Source organism: Hyperolius riggenbachi, chromosome 7 (genome assembly GCF_040937935.1).
Source record: "Hyperolius riggenbachi isolate aHypRig1 chromosome 7, aHypRig1.pri, whole genome shotgun sequence".
NCBI lineage: Eukaryota > Metazoa > Chordata > Amphibia > Anura > Hyperoliidae > Hyperolius > Hyperolius riggenbachi.
Window position 1 is genome coordinate 282,439,710 of NC_090652.1, and position 22,345 is coordinate 282,462,054.

Genomic DNA, 22,345 nt, shown 5'->3' on the forward strand with positions numbered 1-22,345 from the left:
ACCAAATTGTGCAGGAATTACAGAGATAAATTGGTGCGGCTAGATTGTGCCAATAATGTTCAGCCGTCTTTATCTGCGAACGGCTGGGAAACTCATCCAGAGCATCTCAGGCTTGTTACACGTGATGACATGCATGGTAATCTTATGCAGGGCGACAGGTTGATAAATGTCAGGGCACTCCTGCACTGCGCTTAATGCAACCGCTGGATAATCCACCAGGAGCTAGGAATCCAACTATTGGCATTGAATTAATTTAAAGGGCAACTAAACAAAATGAATCTGCCAATGCTGGAGCTGTACAAAAGTCCAACTGAATCCAAAATTGACCAGGGCAACTTGCTAATCAGTCAGGTTCTCTTTGTATGCTTTATTTTTTTACTTTCCCTGCTCTTTCTCCCTCCTCCTCCTTCTGTTAACATTGCAAGGTAACATTAACGCTTTAGCAGCCAAATAAAGAAAAACGTTATTTGGCTGCAGGGCCGAATTTTTCCTGCCGCTGGGGGAGTGTGCCTTCTCCAGCCTGGCAGGCTTGGAAGGGTAGAGTGGCGGCAGTGAGCTTTCATACATACCTGTCCGGACGGCTGGATGGGATTCTTCTTTCTCCACCGTGGTAGCGATGTATTCCTGACAGTCTGACGGTCTTCTCGATTTCGATCACATGATATGACGTGATCAGAATTCAGGAGACCATGTCAGCATTACAGTGCCACCCAGTGGTGGAAGAGGGAAGATGGAAGGGTCTCTTCCATCACCCCTCCTCCACCAACAGGTGGTGCTGTAATGCTGACACGGTTTCCTGGATCCCGATCACGTCATATCGTGATCAGATGTGATCAGGACCAAGAAGACCTGCCGGAAGTTTGGAGCTGCTGGTGGAGCAAGAGAAGAAGCCGCCTGGAACAGGTAAATATAACTGCTTCCTACCATCTACCAGTTTGGCTGCACTAGGCAACCAGACTAGATATGCTGACAGAGGTTTACATTGCACCAGCAGCTTTCAAACCGAACATTTAGTTTAAAGCTGTTAATGGGTTAAGAACATTTTTCCACTGCAAATCAAGATCACGATTGCATATGCGATGTGATCTCATCGTGATTTGCAGATATTTTACAAATACACAGAATACAAATTAATTTCATTTTTCATTTTTTGTGCAATCGTTATCAACAGAGCGTTACGCTTGCCCTTCGGGCAGTTTCCTCCTCCTTTTGTGTCCTAACTGATCATGCACCTCCATTACTGTGAACCCATGCTAGGCATCTGAGTGAACCTAACTTGCCTAATCTCCATGCTCCATCCAGTGACTGACTAAGCATTAACTTGTACTCATACTGTGCTGCATGATCTGGTCTTTCTTGTATTCATGTATTGTCATATTGCTGTATGTTACCCCTAAATATTGTCTGTAACCTAAACTAATGTCCAGCGCTGCGTAATATGTTGGTGCTTTATAAATACAATAAATAAATAAATTTTAAGATATGGAAATTGCATAGTACTGCACTTGCCATGCGATTTCTGTGTGCATCCCTTTGATTCGCCACAAAAGGAGCGGGGTACCTCGATTTCATTAATACTCACTAAACTAATATAGCAAGTTAGCAACCCCACCCTCCAGAATCTCCTCTTTATACTCACTTAGACCCCCAAAATTCCAGCAATGAAGTAATGTTTAGTGATGGGCTTTAAGTTCATGTTTTTGTTAATTAAAACATGAAATATGCAATTACGACCTGAAATTGTAATTTGAAATTATCAGAAAATTCGTCATTTATAATTTTCATAATTCATAATTGTGTCATAATTTTGCCTTAAACCGTAATTCTGTGTTTAATTTTGTGTTACACGTAATTTTGTGTAAAAACAAGAAAATGACAAAATTGTAAAATGATGGGTTACACGAAATGGTAATTTTTGTATTTTACACGAAAAGTTGTTCCGAAAAATACTCGAAATTCCAAAAATCTTCAGCATTCCATAAATGTTATCATGAAATATTAATATCGTTATTATGAAAATTTGTGTATGGTCACTTCATTTTGTTGTGATTATGATTTTTCCATTACGATCATAATCGTAATTAAGAATATTACACAAAATTTAGCAAAATTGTAAATAAGTACATTACAATCATCACTAGTCATGTTGGGCCACTGCTGTGTTTCCATCAGCTTCTAGACCAGGCATGGGCAAACTTGGCCCTCCAGCTGTTACGGAACTACGAGTCCCACAATGCATTGCAGGAGTCTGACAGCCACAGTCATGACTCATAAAGGCAAATGCATTGTGGGACTTGTAGTTCCATAACAGCTGGAGGGCCGAGTTTGCCCATGCCTGTTCTAGACGCAAACCACAGCCTGGACTTTCGCGGTCACTGCTGTGATAGGGAAAGGTGTCCACACTATTCCCTTCCTTCCTTTGCTGCTGATTGGATACAGCATGAAGGTTTGTTTGATTGGGTGGAGCCAGGGCAGCATCAATGGGCCAAAGTGCCCCTGAGGACCATAGCTGTTAGTTAGAGAAATAATTAATGAACTTGGGCTTTTAAGCAAAACTGCATTCCACTTTAGCAGTTCGGTCACCTTTCTGAAGAGTTTCTAGACTCTCTTCATCTGTAGTTTATATCATTTTTCCAGTAGAAGCATTTTTATTGTGTAACTGCAAAACATTTAATGCATGCCAGTTCTGATCCAGCTGTTGTGTGTAGAGGCCGCAAGGAAAAAAGAAAAACTTTTACGACTTGTTTTTCTTACTTTTAACCCTAAGGACTTACATTGTCGTCCAGAAATTTCAGCTAATAAAATTATCCATAAAATATCAGGTTTCCCTATCTTTACAGGGTAAGTATGTCACAGAGAATAACACTGTAACAAGAATCAAATCCAGAGTATTCAACAAGAAAATACGCTGGTCCTTTTTATTTGGCATAGAGAAATTATCTTGTTTACAAAGGAGCTCATATAAACAAAAGGGTCTTAGGCCCAATTCACATTATAAATCGGCAGCGCAATCGCGAGCGCTAATAGATTTTGTGAGTCCTTTTCATAGCGATTTTCCCTTCGCTTTCTGAAAGATTTGCGATTTATCCAAACGCTTTTTGTAAGCTCTTTTGTTTGCCGATTAGCGTTTTTTTTAACACAATCAGGAAGTGAACCCTGACCTGGAAATGATTGTATTGAAGGTTATTTTTTACAAAGGTGCTCCCAAAATTGCTTTTCCAAGGGATTCTTCAAGCGCGTAACGATTTTCCTATACCTTGCTTTGAAGCGCAAACACTCTAGAAATGGTGCAGGACTCGCGTTGCGCTCAAAAAGAAAGCTCATCGCTCATGTGAGTACACTCACATAGAGCAACATGGTGCAAGCGCTTTTAAAGCTATTTTAAAAATGACATCTTTGCCAGCGCTTTTGTAAAGAATAAATGTATTCCCGAGAAACCCCCATGAGGAGATGGGCTAGTCCTAAAGCTGTTACATCTGTCAGCTTTTTTACTACCTAGTGTGAGTGACAGCAACAAAGGTAAAAGGTACCGAAATTTAGAAATAATTTTACTCTGGGAGAAAAGCACATTTTATATGTGGGTATTGTAAATTTTACAATTTTTAACAATAGTGGTCCTTAAAGATAAGTTTTGAGTCTCAAACAATATGGGCCATATCCAAGTGTCTATGGCAGCATCACCTAATCCAATAAAATTGACCCCCCCCCCCCCCCCCCGCCCGGGCGGTAAAGAGCTCGAATGGGCAATATTATCACTTTACACTCTATCCTATTACATTTTACATGCTGCTGGGAGGTAGAGTGACCAGATTTTTGTGGGTCCAACCTGAGACGGGGAGGGGGGCGTGGGGGGGGGGGGTGTGCGCGCCGCCGCGAAAAGTGGGGAGGACTGCCGCGGCGAACAATGGGCGTGGCCATGACATTGTATGGGCGGAGCTAACGTAATGATGTAACAGTGAGGCATAAGAAAGCAGCGTTTACGCCATGATGTGGACAAACGAGACTTTATATCATGGGTGTGCAGAAACTGTGTGATGCTAATAGTATACCGTAACCACAAAGCAGCAAACATAGCCATCTATGACCATTAAATAATAAATGCAGTAACAGTTACCCCGGACACCAGAAAATAAACGCAATAGGCAACATGTCAGCACAAAATAACAGCAATGCGGGCAACATGTCAGTATAAAATAAATACAATGCGGGCAAACATGTCAGTATAAAATAAATGCAATGCGGGCAAACATGTCAGTACAAAATAAACGCAATGGGGGCAAACATGTCAGTACAAAATAAATGCAATGTGGGCAAACATGTCAGTACAAAATAACCGCAATGCGGGCAAACATGTCAGTACAAAATAAACGCAATGTGGGCAAACATGTCAGTACAAAATAAATGCAATGCGGGCAAACATGTCAGTACAAAATAAACGCAATGCGGGCAAACATGTCAGTACAAAATAAACGCAATGCGGGCAACATGTCAGTACAAAATAAACGCAATGCGGGCAACATGTCAGTACAAAATAAACACAATGCGGGCAACATGTCAGTACAAAATAAACGCAATGCGGGCAAACATTTCACCAGAAAAGAAACGCAATGCGGGCAAACATTTCACCAGGCAAGAAACGCAATGCGGGCAAACATTTCACCAGGCAAGAAACGCACTGCGGGCAAACATTTCACCAGGCAAGAAACGCACTGCGGGCAAACATTTCACCAGGCAAGAAACACACTGCGGGCAAACATTTCACCAGAAAGGAAACGCAATGCGGGCAAACATTTCACCAGAAAGGAAACGCACTGCGGGCAAACATTTCACCAGGCAAGAAACGCACTGCGGGCAAACATTTCACCAGGCAAGAAACGCACTGCGGGCAAACATTTCACCAGGCAAGAAACGCACTGCGGGCAAACATTTCACCAGGCAAGAAACGCACTGCGGGCAAACATTTCACCAGGCAAGAAACGCACTGCGGGCAAACATTTCACCAGGCAAGAAACGCAATGCGGGCAAAGTTCACCTGGAAAAGAAAGCATTTACTCACCTGGCAGAAGTGTCCGGCCTCTGGCGCGCTGCTCCCGGGACCACCTTCCTCCTGAAGTCTCCCGTGCTGACAGGGCTACGGCAAGATGGCGCCCGAAGCCCTGTACTGGAGACACATAGTCTCCGGTACAGGGCTTCGGCAGCCATCTTGCCGTAGCCCTGCTCGCCTGCCGGTGTCAGGAACAGACACCGGAAGAGGAGGCTGGAGCGGGGCTGCAGGCAATGAACTGTCACGGCGTCTATAGACGCCGCTGCCAGTTCATGCGGAGAGAGTGGCCAGAGTCCCGAGGCCGGGACGTCCCGCTGCTGAAAGCGGGACGTTTCCCGGGACCTCATGCTGCCTGGGACAGCGGACCCCGAATCCGGGACGCGTCCCGGGCAATCCGGGACGTCTGGTCACTCTATGGGAGGTGATTATTATCCTCAGACATGAGCATTAGCTTAAACCTGCAAAGAGCAAGTCTAAACCAGCTAACGCATTGTTGCGCTGTGGCATTTGGGGTTCCTAAGGAGACCCCCAGAGCTCCCCGTTCAGTCGCCGCGCATCCCCGAAGTCCCCTGCAACTGCGCCGGTCACCCTGATCAATTTACCGGCTAGACATCCACCTCCTCTCGCTGCAAATCTTGACACTGTAAATAGAGTATCTCTTGCTGTAATTACTGTAGTTCAGAGCTGTCTGAACCAATGAAAATGGTCCAGACTGAACCAACGGGGAGCCCCGGCAGGAGCTTCAAAGATGCTTTGCCGGGGCCCAAAGATAAAGCAACATAGGTGGCGGATGTCTAGCAACAGCAGGTAAATTAATCAGGGGTGACCGCTCGTTGCAACTGCTGGGAGGGGGGGGGGACTTTGGCAATGTGTGGCGGACCAATAGGGAGCTTTAATAAAAAGACCCCCAGATGCAGTGGCAGAAGATGGCGGTGGATGTTCAGCAGCATCTATGGGAAGCGAGGCAATGGTGCTGAAGGACAGCACCACAGCGTAACACCTCGCCTTATCGCCTGGGCAAAGGAAGCATTGCTCAGGCTATCGCATGAGTAATACTCCCTGACGGTCGCATCTCGCATCTGCAAGCTACTAATCACCTGGAATAGGATATGGCCCCATGTCTGCTGAAATCCTTTCAGAGCTGGTCGGAGAAGGACTCCTCAGCAAAGAGAAGCGGAGCTCTACTTTAATTATTGCCCTTCCTGCGATCATTTTGCACACTTGCATGGACATGATATCAGTCTTGTTTGGAATAAACCACAAATAAAGGTCACATTGAATGCTGAATGGAAATGTCACTCAGCGTACATCACAACATCGTTCGCAGCGCCTATAAAGTGGAAACAGAATAGACGGCATTTCAAATCAGCGTACGCCTAATGCTGATATAATTTTGATTTAAGCGCAAATAGGAGAAAACAGACACTGTCATATTGTGGAAGTCACTGGCTGTGCATGTGCGAAGCGCGGCTAGCCTCGCCAGGGAACAACGTCGCCACCGCGTCCAAATCTGACGGATGGAATTACAGTCAAAACACAATTGAATACTGTCAGGATGAAATGATAAGTGTGAGAAACCAAACGAAACAAAGTGTGATGAATTAAGCCAAAAGAGCTGAAGCCAACTGGGCTAGCATGGCGAGAGTTACAGCAGAGCCTAACTGGACAACAAGCGCTGCTGTCAGAATCATAGTGACATTAAGGTCCAACTCCGAGCAGAATTGCTTTGCTAGATCTGTGTAGGCGGCTCACTGGTTTTTTTTAGCTAGTTTTTTTAGCTTGTTATCTGAAGCTCAACTTCCTGATTAACTGATGTTAGTACAGTACTTTTCCAAAGTTTGTTTTTGACCGTGGATTTTGTTGCTGGTAGATTAGGTGCCAGAGTTGTCAGCACTCTGCAACATACCGCGAGTGTCCGCGGCTTAAAGAGAACCTGCCTCACCCCGGGAGGATTCGTTTCTGCAAAACGCCTCCCGCTGTGGTGTGCACACCCCCATTGAAATACATTACCCTAGCGTATCCGCAGCCGCAAGCGGCTGCAAAAACGCTCAAAAAGCCGCTCGGTGTGCCCCAGCCCATAAACTGTAATATCGCCCACTTGAGCCATAAGGAAACATGGACATTACCTTACACATACAGTTGTAACTGACAGCAGCTGATATATAACTGACAGCAACTGGTATATTTCAGTTCTGACAAAATCTTGTCAGAACTGAAAGGGATCATTGTAAAAAGAAAATGGTGAACTTCTGAGAGGAACTGACGGCGAGGTAAGGATGTAATATTCATTTGCAGCTACGTCATGCGTTTAGTTTAAATAATTTTACTCAGTTCAGGTTCCCTTTAAGCCGACAGTTAGTTTTGCCCATGTACTGTGTCTCTGACCTAATGTGAAAATACCATACTATGAACCCAATTTGCTAAGTTTAGAAAAGGATGGAGACCCTGTATTATCTAGCTCCATTATTTTAAAGTGGACCTGAACTCTTGCACAGGACAGAAGGAAAATATAGAGAAATGCACCCTGTATCTATTTAGAGCAGGGGTCTCAAACTCGTGGCCCGCGGGTCATTTGCGGCCGTCGATACAATATTTTGTGGCCCTCGCCGGCAAAAGCTTCCTTATAGTTCGCTTCAGTGCTCCCAAGTAATCCGCCGCATCCCCGCCGCTAAACAGGGCTGCAGAGCCCCCAAATCGCCTGGGGGGGGGGGGGCAATCCGCCGGCATTTCCTGGAAGGGGCAGAGCTTTCAGCTTCAGCTCTGCCCCTCCTGACGTCAACCTTACATTTTAGTACTGCACTGACTGTAAAGTTGCCGTGACCCTCATATTTACTTACTTGGGACTCAGTCCCTAATGGATTGTGGCCTTGGGCAGTTGCCATTTTACCCCTGTGAAAGTCTCCAGTCCTGACTGAGCAACACATCAAACTGTCATTGGCTAAAAATTACCTGCAGACTGCGGTAGGGCAATTAGATTCCGAATCCTGCTTAGGGACAGTTATCGACATAAATATTCAATGTACTTTCTAAAGCGCTGAGAAAATTTGTCAGGACCACATAAAGGCACAATAAAAATACAATAATGATAGGCTCTTCAAAAATAAAAAAAAAATACGTATCAGGGCAATCTCATTTTAAACCCCAGAAATTGATGCACGCGAGCGCAAAGAAAAAAAAGAAGAAGTCATTTGTAAAATGAATGATATTAAATTGCCTAATTGATTCCAGGCAGGGACCAGAAGATGCAGGTGGCGGGCGGATAATGAAAGCCTATAAATCAACGATGACAGTCCGCGATTGTTGCTTTCTTTATTTAAAAGCTGCTACCTGCTCGTCAGCGAAGGCATTGATCTGCGCCCGGCCTGTCCACGTTTAGGATTGGACGGATAAACCAGAGCACTATTTTTTGTGTGTGTGCAAACTGAAGGGATACATTTAATCCAATTTGACAGGCAATGCCAAAGATGCCACTGGTAATTAATTAGCACGTAATTTAGACGGCAGAACAACAGGATATAGGAATCTGTGTTCAGAGCCATTTCCCCTTAGGCTTCGTCTTATGAGGGTCAGGAGTATGTCTGTCGTGTTGAAGGTCAGCGAATCAACTGGCAGCGTGCCATGACACTGGACGTTCTGCGATACATATAATTTACCCGACTAACTGCCTCTGGCATTTTACTGCCTGGGTTGAAAACGCAATTCTTTTTTTTTTTTCCACCCCTCTCAATATTTTTTTCCCTTCCTTTTGCAGGAGAACTGTACATTACGTTCTTGAGTGATTCGGCGAAGGTAGGAGTTCAACTTGCGTAGCACTCACTTGTCACGCCGCGGACTTGTCCACGCTGCATTCCGAAGGCATCAAGAGACGCTTTTTATTTCATGAGGCATCAGGGCATGTTCTAGCTGAGTCAAAGGAGAGGCATTTATATGTTTATATAGATTTTATGACACCTACGACGGAGCAGACGAGGGCGCAGGCTCTGATCAGGATTAAGCGCTGTTGCTGTAAACACTAAGTATTTTTTTACCCTCTGCTCACCCCACACCAGCAAAAATGGTCCAAGTCCAATGCTACCACCTTTGTGAATGCAGATTGTTGGCGATAAAAAGTGGCTTTATTACAATTTAACCACGCTGAGCCTATAGTGAAAACGAAATTCCACTTTCGTTAAAAAAATTTCAATAGACATATACTGTATATCAGTGTTGTACATGTCATCTTGTAGTTTAAAGTGAAATTCTACCCTTGGTGGTAAGATCAATAGCTACTGGGCCTGCCCTTCACCATACCTCCCAACTTTTTGAAGTAAGGAAGAAGGAAACTTTAAGACACGCCCCTGCCTTACATTTAACCACACCTCCACCACACCCATCACCATGCATATCACAACAAAGAAATCAAATTCAAAAGATGTAGTTTTATCATTCAAACCACACTGGTCCTTTCTATGATCATTAGTTGTTCTTAATTTTAACATGTGAAAATAAGAAATATAACAATTTAATTCATGGAAATTGAAAGAGGGACACTACCACAAAAGGCGAAAAATGGGCATGACCAAAACATGATGTGGGAGGAGCCAAATACTAGCAGTTTTTAGGCTAAATTGCACCCAGGGCATAAAATGCCCCCCTCCCACACGTGGAGACCGGTATAGGTGCCCCCAGAATACGTAGCCTGTATAGTTCCCCCCAGTATAGGTTAAGGTGGCCACACACGATACAATAAAATGATCCGATTTTACGGCAATTCGATAAAAACGATCGGATCTCCCGAAAAAAATCGAAAGCTTTCTTTTCATTCGACTGAAAAATCCGATCGGATTTCCCGTTTTCTTCGATTTTTATCGATCCGGAATGCCAGATTTTTTTCTTCAATCTTTCTAAAGATTGTATGGTGTGTTAGATTGTCAGTTTATTAATATACACATCCTAGCAATTTTGTCCTAGTTTCCAATCATGTTTATCATAATTGGGGAAAAATTTAACATACGTGTGTGGTACATTGGTCAGATTTGTTTAAATGTTACAAACAGTCAGAAAAATTGATTGCAATTCTTAAATTGAACAGATATTTAAAAAAATTGTATGTTGTGTGGCCACTTTTAGATAGATGGGTGCCCCCAGTATAGGTTAGATAGGTAGGTGCCCGCAGTATAGGCTAGTTGGGTAAGTGCCCACAGTATAGGTTAGATAGGTAGGTACCCCTCAGTATAGCTTAGATCGGTAGATGCCCCCAGTATAGATTAGGTTGGTTGGTGCACGCAGTATAGGTTAGATACGTAGATGACCCAGTATAGATTAGATAGGTAGGTACCCCTCAGTATAGGTTAGCTAGGTAGATGCCCCCAGTATAGATTAGATAGGTAGGTACCCCTCAGTACAGGTTAGGTAGATGCATGCCCCCAGTATAGGTTAGATAGGTAGGTGTCTTAAGCATAGGGCGGGGGAGTGGGCAGAGGGAAGTTTCAACTCACCTGGCTTCCTCGATCCTGCACACAGCCTCTATCTTCTTCCTGTCCCAGCATGCGGCGCCTGTCACATTGGTAAGGGGGCGCTGTTGCCATAGCGACAGATGCTGCACGCTGGGACAGGATGAAGATAGAAGCTGTGTGCAGGATCCCCAGTTGAGTTTAAAATTTGCTCTGCCCTCTCCCCCCAGCCCCGGCTGCTGCGCCCACCACCTTCCTGCTGCTCCGCCGCCAGCAGCAGAGCGAGGCCCCCCTTCGTGTGAGGCCCCAAGTGGGCACGTGGCTCACTTGTATGCTGGCACCACCCCTGCACATAAGGAAGAAAGAGAGACACATAAGGAAGAAAGAGGGACACATAAGGAATAAAGTGAGCCCGAGTGATTTGGTTCACAAAGAGGAACTGTCCCTCTGAAAGAGGAACAGTTGAGAACTATGCTTTATGCTAACTCTCCCACCACCTACCAATGAAGTATGGCGCCACTCTATTTAGTGCGTCTCTTCTGAGTGATTATTCAGAAGAGAGTATGAAAGTATGCTCGTCCTAGGGGTTGTTGCTTTGCACATAGCCATCTGTTTACCAAAGGTCCTGGAGTGATGACATCATGCCATTCTTCCTGTACAGAAAGAGGATGCAGAAAAGGGTCTTATGTGGAGTGATACCATTCATCCTTGGCAAGCTCAGCTAAGAGTTGCTACCATTACTAGCAATGCAGAGTGATGAACTGAAGCTCTGTCTCACCATAAACATCAGGGAGAGTCACTTTTCTTTCTGCTTCCCCCTCTCCAGACCTGGCCTGGGGAGTGGGGAGAACTGATAACAGATGAGGATCCACACTTGGCTGTTTCTCCTCCTCTTTTTCCTCAGAATGAAATAAATCTAGGTACACACACACACGTTATGAATGTCACCTGGCAGGGACTGGGAGACGATCCCTGGGGCCAGAATTCAGGCCAAGTTCTGTTGCTATGAAGAGAAGCTCCCAGTAATCCCGATATTTGGACGCCCAGTTATCCCGATAGTAAAATGGCAGTTTTAAATACCGATATTTTGCTATAGCTAAACCTAAGCCTATTGTTACATAGATCCTGCCCGCCTAACCCTAACCGGCCCCCCCCTGCACAAACACCCTTCCTGACGCCTAACCCTAACCGCCCCTCCCCCTCGCACAAACACCCTTCCTGATGCCTATCCCTAATCATCCTCCCCTTGTACAAACCCACTTAATGCATAACCTAAACACCCCCTTACCCCTAACCTTAAAGCCCTCCCCACAGACACCTAATCCTAACCGCTCCCCCCCCCACCCCGCACAAACTCGCTGCAAAAAGAAAAAGAAAAGTATCGGGCGCCCAATAGGCACCTATTGTAACTATCAGCACCCGAAAATTAGCGAGCGTCGTGATCCTTCGCTATTTATCAGGGACCCCATTTTTACGCAATGGGCGCCTATAGGGTGACCAAATCTGCTTCTGCCTGAAGTAAGAGGGACACAGAGACTAGATTAGTCACATGCTTGTTTTTGGTGTGTTATTCAGACACTACTGATCCATAGAAGATCAGCAGGACTGTCAAGCAACTGGTATTTTTTAACCTCCTCTGGACCATACGTTTACACCCCCGTAGTGACCAGGCTATTTTTTACTATTTAGGCCATTGCAACTTTAAGGCCTTGCTGCAGTGCCGTACAACTCAGCACACAAGTGATTTCCCCCCTCCCGCCCCCTTTTCTGCCCACCAACAGAGATTTCTGTTGGTGGGCTGTGATAGCTACTGCTATGTTTTTTTATTTTTTAAAATATTTATTCGTTTTTTTTCGAAATAAATTTGCCTTTATTATTATTTTTATATCAGTCCCTCCCCCCGCCAGCCAATTACAATGATCGTCTGTCATAGGCATCGGCCTATGACAGCCGATCGCTTCTGTGCCTCCAGAGAGGACAGCCGAATGAATATGTATGTAAAATTATTTAGCGGAGGGGAGTTCTCCTTTAAATATAGATAAATATTTTATTTTTCTTTGTAACTGCCGTTCATGGTGAGTTTCTATAACAAGACCATCTATTTGTTGTGATCCTAGCAACACTCCTTTCCCAATCTCCAACAAACTCAGACTCTCAGTATATAGAACAGAAATAAATTTAATTGTGTTTGTCAACATCGTGCACACTTTTCTTCAAACTCGTTTATGGTTCTCAACTAATGACCATCTGATAAGGGGATAGCGGTAAGCTCGTGCCGGGGTACTGAATGATGGCATATTTGCTACACAGTATCCCTGATATTTCAAACATCGTATGCAAATGATGTTTTTGTTGCAGGGGAGCGGGAGGGAATTCCTGTCTTTGACTTCAATTGTGCTTATGTCTCTAGCAAAGTAGTTATAATAATCATATCAAATAAGCATAGCCTGAATCAAATTGTGCATATTTTAAAATGTTGAAGCAGGACAGCAAAAATAAACACCAGATCCTCTGTTCTCCGGGATAAGAAGGTAGAAGGGGGAAAAGGAAAGAAAAAAATCGCTTGCTTGACCACATTCTCATAATCCGCATACATAAGTGCTTATTGGATCCAGGAGATGTAGACAAGGGGAGAACCGCTGGCTCCACGCTGTAATACCGAATGCCACAACAAAGCCAAGGCACTTTCCTCTCCATGTCTCTTGACAGACTATTTCAAACATTGGCTTTTGTTTCATCTAACGTTCCATATTTTCATGTAAGTCTGTTTCGTACCTGTTCTGCTTAAATTGTGCAAATAAACTCGGAGGAAAGTCAGATAAACTCAACAAGCTCTTCCAAATAGCCAAGTACTGTGAGGAAAAGGCGAATGAATGTCTGAGGAACACACAATAGTATGGCCAAACGTTAAGGCAAAATTCCAGGAATTTCAAAATGACCCCCACTACCCAATTATATCTAATGGTTAAAACTCGGGAAATTCTGTTTAGAAGACGTTTCCCTTTAGTGTGAACCAACAGACGAGGTTCGGTACACTTCAGGCCACACCCATTACCTAGAGTGGTGTTAAATGGGGCGGGGGGGGCATGGAACATATCAAACCATTCGCCTCATGCAGTAACTTGTGGAAATAGTAAAAATGTTGGTGTGGCTGTAAGGTGTGGCAACATCTTTTCCTTTTTATGTTTTGAAAGCTCTCTCACGTGTGTAACCCCAATGTTGGACCTTTTATAATACACTTTGAAACTGCCCCCAGAAATGGTAAAGCTGTGTGTGTAGTTAAGAGTGTAAATACAAAACATTTGTCCCTTAGCAAAAAATTATGCTTCCCCCAGGGTCATACAACAAATACAGCCATCATACTCACTCTTCCTTCCCATTACAAGTGTGAAAAAATGCACACGTATGATTTCCCCGTCAGAGAGTTGGGCGCCGGGTGACCCGAAAGAAATCCCGCGGTATTAAATACTTTTCCCTCTCCGAGTCGTAGCAACTCAAAGACAGAATTAACTCGAAGTCCGGCGATCACTTGTACCCCAAATTACCCTGGCGCGGGGCGCATGGTATAGTAGCGCTATAGCGTCCCCAAGCTTGTGCCCACCTTGTTTGCCCTTTCCTCCATTCCCTACTCCAGCACATTTCCACGCTCCCTTCCATAAGGCGTGTGGACAGCAAATTCCCCATGTGTGACAAGCATGTCTACATCCTTCTTTCATAACATCCTCCATGGCAATTGTGACCACTGGCCAGCATATCTGTTCCCACACATAAGCATACCCTCATAAAAAGTATGGCTAGAATATCTACCCCTTTCCCAATAACAGCCGGCATAATCCACCTCCATACCCTATAACAAGTGTAGATGGTATAACCCACCTCCCACTACCCCCATATTAATTGCAGCCACCATAATCTCTTACCCAGCAAATAACAAATGTAGCCATCTGCCTATCCCTCCTTCTACCACCACCACCCAAAAAAATGAATATCTGCAGTCAATAGTGAAGAGGACAACAACCTGCACCAAGTAAGCTGCAGGGGGGGGGGGGGGGGGAGGAGGGGGGGTGTTGATATCCTACCATTATGCATGTTTTTTGGATGTAAGGGGTACTAACCAGGGTTAGTAGGCAGAGCAAACAAGCTGTATACAGATGGAGTCTAAGCCAGGGAACTGGAACAGTGAGCTGAGATTATTGAATCATATCCCCCAACTTTTGGAACCTAGAAAGTGGGACACTACGGCATGCCCATACTACACATTTAGCTACACCCCAGTTTTACACATGGCACATTCCTCTCTCTCCCCTTCACAGTTCCCTGTTGTCTATTCCCTCTCCCCAACATACAGTTCCCTGGTGTCTAGTGGCCCCTCACCCTCTCATATACAGTGATCCCTGGTGTCTAGAGGTGCCCCCCTCCCTCTACTATACAGTGAACTATGGTGCCTCCTTCCCTATACTGTGATCCCTAGTGTCTAGTGGTGCCCCCCTCCCCATATAATGATCCCTGATGTATAGTGTGTCCCTCTCTCTCCTCTTGCTGAGATCAGCGCAGGGAGGAAGACTTGGTAAGTTGCTTATGCTTACCTCTCTCCACAGATCCAGTGTCGCTCCATTCCATCTGTACTCCAAGCTGGCTGTAATGACAGCCTGGCTGATACGGCGTGATCTCAACTTGAGCTACATCACCTGGGCTGTCATAACAGCCAGATATATTTTATATAGAAATGTATAATTTGCTTCCCTTTTAAATTATTGTACACAGCTGAATATGCTGATATGGTGGGGTGGAGGCAGTGTCAAAATGTTAAAACATAACGTGTAAACGAGAGGTAATCGCTTACCTCACCAGAAGATATAAACACCAGTTCAAATGGAAAAATATGTATTCAAAAACACGTTTCGTGGGTCACTACTACCTGCTTCCGCAGGTCAATATAAAAAATGCCTTAGCAGCATAAGGAGTAGAGTGTAGGCACCTCAATTCCTCTATTCTATTCCGCTATTTTACTCCTTGTTTAGGTGCTCTTGGTCCCTACCAGAACCACCGAACCCCTTCTACGTCATAATATGCTGGTGCTTCATAATTAACAATATATAATAATAGTATTGACAATAATAATAATAAAAAATATAGGGCCCTTTTCCACTAGCAGCGTTTTATGATACGATTTCCATCGCTTGCGGATGACAAAACGCTAGCTACTTTAAAACTGACGGAATGAGATTTTTCCATGTGTACTCTGCAAAGTACAGGAGCAAAAGAAAGTCGCATAGCTATTGCTGTGCTATGCAATTTTTTTTCAGTTCGGCCATTCAAATTTTACTTTCCGCCTGACATAAATTGGTATCGCAATTGCGCCATAGTCTCAGCAGATCGCGGTGGAATTAGAGTAACCATAGCAGGATCATCCACAAGGAAAGGTAGGCAGGTGCCTAGGGCTTAGTGGGTGTCAGGGTTGCCCAACTGCAACTTTATCTGAACCCTCTCCCATCTCAGATTACCAAAGGGACCATACGGGGTAGCCAACGCTGCTACCTTACTTAGGGCTCCATTTCATCTTAGGCCTCTTTCACAGTGGGACGTTGCGTTTGATGCGACGTTAAAGTCGCACAACATGCCCCTAACGCAGCGCATGTAGGTTATGAAATTGGACGTTATTTTGCACTGCGTTATGTGTCTCTTGGTGCACCGTTTTCGTCACATACTGATGGAACTAAACTGGCGCATGCGTTACCTTTAAAAAAAAATAAAATTACTGAGCATGTGCAACACGCATAACGCAGCAGATTTATTGCTAAACGCACAGCATGCAGCACTTTCTAATAACGCTAAATGTTACACACAACGCAACGTGTGCACTGTGAATGTCGCACAGACTTTGTATTGCTGTGCGTTAGTCCACGTTATAATTTTTTATAACATGCAACTTTAACATCCCACTGTGAAAGAGGCCTTAATCCATCTCTGGCATTAATGGACATTCAGAGATACGCTACATACGCTTTTGACATCCTACAAATCCCTAAGCAAGCTCATTTTTCTCTTGGGTTTATCACAATGGTACATGCTAGGCTGGCTTCAGCATGTAGTGTTGGTGGTAGTATAGTGGTTAGGATAGCAACCTACAGAGCACTAGACCTGGGTTCGATTCCCAGCCAATGTATGTATTCAGAGATACGCTATCACAAGGCAATTGTGAACGCATTTCTCAATGGAAAAAGGGCCCATACAGATAACAAGTGACAGCAAATCAGAAACAGACCAAGGCTATTCTTCTAACTATACTTGTGAATCAGGAAACCTTTTGATATTGTTTTATGTACACTTATGTTGTGATTAATTCAATATGACGCTGGTATATTTAGCTCCTATTATAATTTACAGACAATAATGTCTTGACCCAAACGAAGCTATAGAAGCAAAGTAGGTGGTCTGATTTCCCTGGTAATTCCCAAGCCACCGACTTATAGTGTCAGCGCCCAAACCAATAACAGACGTGCATGCTCCATGTATGCACACTGACACTTATTAGCGGGACAACACATCTTAGAGGAAGGCACCATTAAATAATTTTTCGTCACTTCAACATGTGCCGTCCAGAGCCGGCCCTACCCGAGCGGAGAGAGGGAACAAAGAATTCACATTCACAGATGCTCTTAATTTGGTGTGGTTTGGAGTGTAATTTAGATCAAAAAGATCCATGTAAATGAGTCAGGATTTCTTAATTAGGTGCTTTCAGAGAAAGAAAGAATAGAAAAAAAAAAAGAAAAAAATTTGGACCACATCAGTAGGTGTGGGTGTGTCGCCCACAATGTTGGAGCCATTCCTTTGGGTACCGTTCAATATTGTTCAGGCTGCAATTTTTATCTTTATTTTTTTATTTTTCTAGTTTTTTTTTTAGGCACAATAATAAATCCGCAGATGGTATAGACAGAACGACGCTACTTCGGAATAACGGCATAAAATGCTGTCTCTTTGGCAAATACCTCCAAGTAGGTCACTCTGTTGTGAGTTAGCAGTTTCTGGCGTTTGGCTGCCAAATTTTTGTTCCTATTAGAAGTGGGGAGCGTTCCAGTCTATGATCCACTCTTTCATTTTTCAAAGTGGTATTTGTTTATAAAGATTCACAGATTTTCTTTTTTTTTTCTTTTTTCGGAGCCGGCCAATATACTGTCATAATAGTAATTACAAAGCTTGCGATCCTAGAAGTGCCTTTTAATTACAACACAAAATTATAAATTGTTTGCTTTGTACAATGATGACGCTTCGGATTCCTTCTCGGAGCTAGGTGTTTGTTAATTTTATGTGTTTCTACAGGGTTTACTATTTAGCGCTTGTGTAAACAGTTTAGAAATTCCAAACCTCAAAGTAAACCAAATAAAAAAGGGAGGTGAAAGTAATCCTAGGTGATGAGAAACATCTCATTTAATTAAGTCGGCCAAAAGTGTCCTAAACAGGGGTTATAACATTTACAGTATATACCGAGCAGACTAAAACTGTAATGTATACAAACATCTACATTTGACTTCTGAGTAGTTGGGGAGAACTGTTGATGTGATTTTAATATATTACAAGTTATAAGAGTTTTCAGGGTTTTTTTTTTCTTCCTAACTGTAACAACTGCCGGGCTGTTTTTAGTTTATCATCTAGTGTACCAATTATAGTTTGTAATTACTGTAAAGATCTAAAAATATTTCGGTAATTAAATGTGTTTAAAATTAGAGTAACAGTGATAGCATTGAATTCTATGCACAGAATATTTTCAACTTACAATATATAATGTGCAGGCCGCCCCCTACTCACAAATAGGTTACGTTCCTGGAGTTTGTTTGTAAGTTGAATTTGTTTGTAAATGGAGTCCTGTGTTATACATAGGGGAACGTGGAAAAGTGATTTACTTTCAGAAAACTGGATGTCAATTTTTTGGGGTTGTTTATAGTGTTCTTTTAATTTCTTTAACTACTTACAACAGTTAATACAATAGCATGTAAAATAAAATGAGTAATTAAAAAAAAAAAAAAAAGTAATGTATATTTTGTACGTGGAGGCAATTTTGTTTGTATGTACAAAAAATTGGGGAAAAGTTTGGGAGTGCCTGTACTTACATGTTTTTTGCAGTGTAAATATATATATATATATATATATATATATATATATATATATATATATATATACATTGTCATTATAATTATCAATTTATAATGTGTGTATATTGTGTATATCTATCTATCTATCTATCTATAGTGTGTGTGTGTGTGTGTGTGTGTGTGCGCGCGTGTGCGCGTCTGTGTCGGTGTGTGTGTGTGTGTGTGTGCGTGTGTGTGTGCGCGTCTGTGTCGGTGTGTGTGTGCGTGCGTGTGCGTGTGCGTGTGCGTGTGTGTGTGTGTGTGTGTGTGTGTGTGTGTGTGTGTGTGTGTGTGTGTGTGTGTGTGCGCATGCGTGTTAAATACTGTTATCATTGTTACCAATATCCATATAGTATAATGATAGTCAGTTATGGTTAGGGGGTTATAGCATATCCTTTTTAAATATTTTTTTATAAACAATCCAAAAACATACTAATAAGTCAACTGTCTTCCTCTAAAGTTGCCTAAAGCCGCATACACATATAAAATAACCATTGGATAAAATGACCGATAACTACCAGTGTGTAGAGTGATCAATCCTGCTCGGGATTTGGTTGCCATTAAGTGCCGGACCAAGATTGCTTCTCAAAAATGAATGCCGGCTACAGTGCATATGGGCTCTTTAGCTGAATACTTACCTGACAACCCAGGAAAATGGATCCCAGCGACGTCCCTCGACGATGAGCGTTCCCCAATCCATCTTCCTGCAGGCGGTTACACGCGATGGCACGCAATGTGCGTGAACAGGAAGTCAAGCGATCATTGTATTTTGCGTTGCCTCATCAGGGATCTTAAATATCCGCTGTGATGGTCATTATTGCTGGCCATTGCCAAACGTCTCTAATCGCGCACTTGAACCCTTGTCACGAGATCATGGAAACGATCGCTCCTCGCTTAAAAAAAAAACACTGGCCGTCAGAAAAATCTTTGGAAAAATCGCATAGTGGGTACAGGCCTTTACAGCCTCTAGCTAAAAATCAAACTCAGATGAGAAAAGTAACAAGAATAGTTTGAAAAGGAAAAAAAAAAGGAAGAAGAAGCAATAAAGAAAGAAATACAGAAAGAAAATCGCAAACAGAAAATAAGAAAGAAATGCAAAGAGAGATGCGTTCATTCTAATCAGCTGACCAAGTATTTGCAAGACTTCCACAACTTGCTTGATGAACGAGCCAGTGAGCCAGATGCTGCTGATGGGGGAGTCTTTTTCTTTTTTTCTCCCCTTCGCATGTGTGTACGCGAATGTAGACAAGTAGACATCTGGGTTCAGCAATTTCCATTCAAAAAAGAAGCTGACGGGGAGCAGTGTGGGCTACCTTCCCCACCACTCTCTTCTCCTAATTGTAAAGAATGAAAAATAGATGCCTAATGGCTGAAGGAAAACCTATAATTTGTTTGGAAAAAGACCAAGCATATTTTTTTTTCAAAAAGAAAATAGTGAATTTAGCTTGTGTTTTCTTATATATTTATTCGTAATAATTACTACTCAAAGCTGTTGTTTTCTTTCTTTTGGAAAGGGAATTGAAAGGACCCCAGGTGGACCCAGATGGTTAACACCCCGGCATGTATAAAATAAATGACGGCACATTTTCAGTCCTCACCCCTTAGGTGACTTACGTCAAGTTTGACGAGAGGTGGATCTACAAGAATAACAATAATTCACATTCGAAACAAGAAAACTTGTCAGCGACTCAGTTCCTGCCATTGCTTCAAAATCGCAATGCAAGAAGTTTCATATTTGAGGCTTACTATAATCCTGAGACTTCAAGTAGGAAACAAAACTAATATTCTCATGGATCATCATCATGTTCAATGGTCAAAGCTTAGACAGTTGATTCAGCAAGCAGTATCCCATTATAATGTCATTAACACGGTTATGAGTAGTGGACTATAGTGGCTGGATAATGTTCTAAAGGGCTCTGCCTTTGATATGGGAGACCAGGGTTTGAATCCTGGCTAGGTTCAGTATCTATTCTGTAAGAAGTCCTTGGGCAAGATTTCCTAACACTACAGGATGGCCCCTTGAGTGCGCCCTTAGTGGCTGCTGCTCTTGAGTGCTTTGAGTCCGACAGGAGAAAAGCACTATACAAATGTTAGGATAGGATTAACACTAATATATTCTTTATTATAAGTGCTTAAAAGTCAATAACTTTATTTCTTACCAAAACAACAGGACAACAGATATCCACAGAAACAACTGATGTGTGAAAGCAGCCCTTAGTCGTAGTTGCAGTTTCTCTATGCACAGGTGAAGTAAAATACACAAGCAGTTGGTGTCTGTGTGTCTTTGGTGTAGGCTTCCTGACCCCAGTTAATTTTGGTAAAGGTGCCCATACTCCCAGCCCGGTGCCCATACTCCCAGCCAGGTCAGCATCTGCAAGGAGTTTATATGTTCTCCACATGTCTATGTGGGTTTCCTCTGGGCACTCCAGTTTTCTCCCACATTACAAAAGCATACAGATAAGTTAATTGGCTTCCCCCTAAAATTGGCCCTAGACTATGATACATGCACTACACAATATATACATAGACATAAGACTATGGTAGGGATTAGATTGCAAGCTCCTGAGGGATAGAGATGTCGCGAACCTCCGATTTTCGGGGAAGGTTCGGTTTGCGCGAACTTTCGCGAACCGCAATAGACTTCAATGGGGAGGTGAACTTCAAAATTTTGAAAAATTTCTGCTGACTGGAAAAATGATAGAAAAGATGTTTCATGGGGTCTAATACCTGGAGGAACACATGGTTGAGTAAAATACACATCAAAAGTCCCAGAAAAAAATCTGGATTTAATACAAAGCAGTGTTTTAAGGTCAGAAATCTCATTGAATGTTCAATTGCAGGCCTACACTACTTTATGACATCAGGAATCGCCTCCTCTCTCCCTCCTCCCGGAGGGAGGAGGGTCTCATCTTCCAGGGAATGGTAGTATTTCAAAAGCCAGCTTACATACGGTGGCTGGGAATTGAACCCAGGTCTCAGTGTGCGGTAGGTAACTCATTTAACCACTATACCACCAACAACACTACATGCTGAAGCCAGCCTAGCATGTACCATTATGATCAATCCAAGAGAAAAATTAGCTTGCTTAATCCACGGAATTTGTACTATATCAAAAGCCAGCTTACATACCATGGCTGGGAATTTAACCCAGGCTGGGCTGGGAATTGAACCCAGGTCTCAGTGTGCGGTAGGTAACTCATTTAACCACTATACCACCAACAACACTACATGCTGAAGCCAGCCTAGCATGTACCATTGTGATATACCCAAGAGAAAAATGATCTCTCTCTCTATAGGACTTGATGCCATTGAAGTGAATTTTCAGCTTAAAACCATCAACGGATACCGGCAGAATTTCACAGGCAATTTCGGAATTCCGCCAGATTGAAAAAGCAATTCTGTTCCGACCAAACGGAATGGAATTACCAATTTCCGCCTAAAATTGCGGAAAATACAATTCCGCAGAAAGCGGTGAACATCCCTACTAGAGAGAGAGAGAGATGAATCTACATGGCTATCTGGGGTTCTCTTCGGACAACTGTTGAACACAAAAGGCAAGGCCATGCCTGGGTGGGCTTGAATCACTAACCTTGCAGTTAACAGCCAAACGCACTAACCAATTGTGCCACACAGACTGTGTACCACAAAGACTGTGCATGCAGTTGCTGTTGAATGATTTTATGTGGATGTATGTGTGTCTTTTGGAGGCAGAAAGTAAGTCTGCTCCAAGAAGTTTCAGC

The 22,345-nt window shown here is 43.2% G+C and overlaps 1 protein-coding gene across 2 annotated transcripts in view; it reads right to left on the reverse strand.

Moving 5' to 3' along the window:
* ARHGAP15 (Rho GTPase activating protein 15) overlaps nt 1-22,345 on the reverse strand; it is an 862,741-nt gene that overhangs the window by 31,202 nt on the left and 809,194 nt on the right. The window lies entirely within an intron of this gene.